The sequence below is a fragment of the Crocodylus porosus genome, unplaced genomic scaffold, assembly GCF_001723895.1.
Source record: "Crocodylus porosus isolate Cpor-Errol unplaced genomic scaffold, CroPor_comp1, whole genome shotgun sequence".
NCBI lineage: Eukaryota > Metazoa > Chordata > Crocodylia > Crocodylidae > Crocodylus > Crocodylus porosus.
The window spans coordinates 122,575,492-122,579,607 of NW_017728886.1; positions in this window are offsets into that span (position 1 = coordinate 122,575,492).

Consider the following 4,116-nt stretch of genomic DNA (forward strand, 5'->3'; position numbering starts at 1 on the left):
AGGGGAGTGATCAAGGGCTCAGGAGGTGGGGACAGGTGGGGCAGGGATCAGGGAGGCTGGGAGATCTGGGGGGGGTGAGGCCAGGTGGGGCAGGATTCAGGGGGGCTCAGGGGGCACATGGGAGTGAGGCTGGGTGGGGCAGAGCTGAGGGAGTGGGCAGGGCCATTGAGGGCCCCCCCCCATTGGTCACTTCCCCCCTTCTCCAGCCCCATGATTTACCAGCACTAGAACCTGGGTCCAGCTCCCTGCAGCTAGCACACTGCCTTCCCTGCATGGGCAGGCAGCATGCTTCAGCACCAGGGTGATGGCCAACCATAGAGATCCTCTGGGAGCCGAACTATCTCTGCAAAGGACCCAGCCTTCGGTTGCCTCAGGGCAGTCTGGGATCATCCCCTGCTCCGCTTATTTCTCTGTGGGGGTTTTTTACCCCTGGATATCCAGGGGTCTAATTTTGCCTCCGTGCTGCATACTTGCAGCACAGGGAACATTTTCTCATTCCCGCACGTGCCTCTTGCAGCATCTCAAAGGCGTATGAGGTGCTGCAGGAGGCACATGCAGGCTCATCTGGATGCTCCCATTGGTTCTTTTTTCTTAAACTCAATTAGCCTTCTGAAGGACTTTGTAAGTTTTTAGTGTGGTACTCATATAATTTGTACTCACATCTTTTGTAAATGGACCATTAAAAAATTTAGCCCAGGAACCCAACCCTGCTCTGCTGTGCGTCGTTGCATAAAACCCACTATGTGTTTCTCTCCCTGCTGTCTGGCTAAGAGAACCTTATAGGTACCCTGCCAATAGGAAGTCTGACCCCCAAAAGGTGCTACTCCTCACCTAAAAATCAACATATGGGCTTATTTATTTCTGGTATAATATTTCTCTATTTGTACCACAGAACGATAGGACCTGAACACCATCTGAACTTATCTTCCAGATTAATTAAAATCTTAAGAACCCCTCCATCTCACATGCCTGTCTCTTACCATTGGCACTCCCTTCTTCAGCATATTAGTGATGCCCTTTAGTGGACTGAAAATGTTTGTTATACAAGCAAAGAAAACATACTGCATTTATTAGACTTGCAGTAGTTCGGCAATTTTGGTTTTTTGTCTTTGAAGAATTTAGTGTGTTGGAGTAGCCATTAACCCTAGCCCATCTCCCTAAGAAAAGCCTAACAGTAAATTACTAAGGAACAACGGAGTGCAAGATAACACTGTCCATCATTTCCAAAGAACACATTTTGGCTCAACGGTTTGCACCCAGAGTCACTGCACTGCTGAAACAAGTAAATAATTCTGTTAATTTACAGTTCCATGGGGTTTTTTCTCCCTAAGAGAACAAAAGTTCAAGATAAATATTTCTTTTGATCTGAAAATAAGGGCTGCTCTTAGCTTTACTCCCTTCAAATCAATGAGTCATACAACATAACTAACTAAAAGCTTGGAGAACAAATCTTGAGATGATGGGCTTCGTTCCTTTTTAGAAAGCAGATATGAATCAATAGGAGTTTGCAAGCAAAAAACTAAGTTTTAAGAGAAGTGCACACAACAAAGGGAAAAAAAGTGAAACATTGAGTCAGAACAATAATGAAGATGTTTTGTTTAGCCTTCTAAGTTGATAGGCAATCAATTCAGTATGCACTGCTAAATGAATAAGTCTACCAAAGTGCTTATCCAATAGGTATCTTAAGGTGTGTATACAGGTACATTTGAAACTCTTTCAACCACTTCAAAAAAGCAGTAACTGTAATGTTCTAATGTTTATGTGTAAAGGAACTAAGAATGAGTTTAATATAACAAACCTGCTCTAGAATTAATCCTGACGAAACAGTGTAAAATTGGAGTGATTTTGCTCATTTGAATTGTTCTTAGATCCTTTACACATAACAATTCTAATATAATAAAAGCCTTAGTCTGTCTGTCCATAATGTTTTATTCACACTCTGATTGACTGTCTTGGCAGCCAATCACAATGATTACTGAAACAACCAATCAGAGTGCTCTGCATAAACAGAAGCACCACCATGACAGCAGGGACTGCAGGGCTGGAGTGGGTGGCCCTGGCCTTGTCCACCCCCCGCCCCCAGCCCTACTTCTTGGAGGCAGGGGGGGACAGAAGGGGAGGAAACAGGAGGCCAGACCTGATGCAGCAGCAGGGGAGGGAAGAGTGGGTTGGAGGGCAAATATGGATGGAGGTGAAGTGGGGGCAGGATCTGAAGTGGGGCTCCATCCCCACCTGCCCTCTGCCCATGATGGTGGAGACTGAGGGGGATGGAGTGGGTGGCTTAGGCTAATGGCGCTGGCCTCACCTCCCCCACCCCAGCCCCTCAGTCCCCATTGTCATGGCAGTGCCAACCCTGCCATTCCCCTCTGCCTCCAAGGAGACAGAGGGGGATGGCAGGGATGGTGGAGCACTGCCATGATGGCAGAGATGGAGGGGATAGAGTGGGAGGGCAAGGCCAGCAGTACTGGCCTTGACCCCCCCTGCCCTGCTCCTCTGGTGCACAGGGCTGGACATATGGGGGGCGGGGGGTGCACAGGGCCACAGGAAAGTGGTGGCAGCACAGGGCATTGGGTAGTGGCGTTCTGTCCCTACCCACCTCCCACCCCCATCATTCTTGATGGGCAACTGGCTTGATGGGCAATGCATTTGGTCCAATAAAAGATATCACCCACAAAAATCCTTGCCTCTCAAATATTTCCTAGACCATCACAGGTAAATCACTCCAATATCACCTGGAACATTTTGTAAGATAAGTAGTTCCTAGTAATCCTATTTGAAACATATACAGAAAGGTTTAGATAAATGTTTACTTAAAGTCTAGAACAGTTAGCAAGAAGGCAGAAGACTTCGGAAAGAAGTTTGGCAGTGGGGAGTCTGTCCACAATTTGATACATTCACATAGTCCATAACAGAAGAATTCATGTTGCAGCCCTTGTCAGATTCTGAGGAATCTGTGAATTCTACTAAATACCTTGTTATTAACAACCTTAACTCAGAAGAGGTTGACTTGCTTTGTCACAACCTTGGGCCTTTTTTGGGGCTGCCATTGCTGACAGTTATCTCTGTAAACATTGAGGGACTCACAGGAGTCAAACAGGGCATTCTTTCCAGGTTGTGCACTAATTACCATTGTCATGTGCTGTGTTTCCAGGAGACACACAGAGGGCCAAACAGCAATAGGCATTGATCCCTGGAATGAGATCAGCCATTGAAACGCAGCACGAGAAATAAGACAGCACTATCTTTGTGAAACAAGAGCTCATCAAAAACATGGCATCAGTGACAGAACAAAATGATATTGAGATCTTGACCATCAAAATGGACAAAATCTCAATAATATCTGTTTATAAGCCTCCAGGGAAACTTTTTGCCTTTGTCAGCCCAGGAAACCTAGACTACATAAAAAACACACGTGATCATCAATAACTTTAATATAGCCACAGTGTCACATGGGGTTACAGTGAAAATGATGAGAATGGCAACTTGGTTGAGATGTGGGCCAAGGCATACCACTTAAGCTTGATCCATGGTTTAAAGCTGCCTGGGTCTTTGACTAGCTCTCGATGGAGATGAAGCTATAATCCAGACTTCACCTTTATTGATGGCAACATAGAAGTTATATGCAAAAAAGACATGTTGAAACCCATCCCCCCCACACCACACAGACCAATCACCATTGATGTCACAACAGCCATAACTGCAAATATGGTACAAGGCATAGATGCTTCAATTTTAAAAAAAGGTGACACATCAAACCAGTCTTGGATAACTATGACCTCTTCATGAATGTACTGCACAAAACCTCCATGAGGTCCATACCTCAAGGATGAAGAACTGAGCATATACCAGGGTTTATGCAGCCAAATACAAACTATTAGGGTGACTATATTTGGATCTTGGGGAGCACTGGATTTGCAGCTGAATAAAGGCTTTAATCTGTGGCCCAGCAAAAGCTGCTGACCACAAGGCAGAGTGATAGGTTAAAAGTACACAATAGAAAAGTAGTTTTCTAACTATATAGTAGTGTTGTAAGATATATAATCATTATATAAAAGAATCAGGGTATAAACCACCGACTATTATTAGAAGGTAAAGCAGATTTTGCTTATGAGTGCT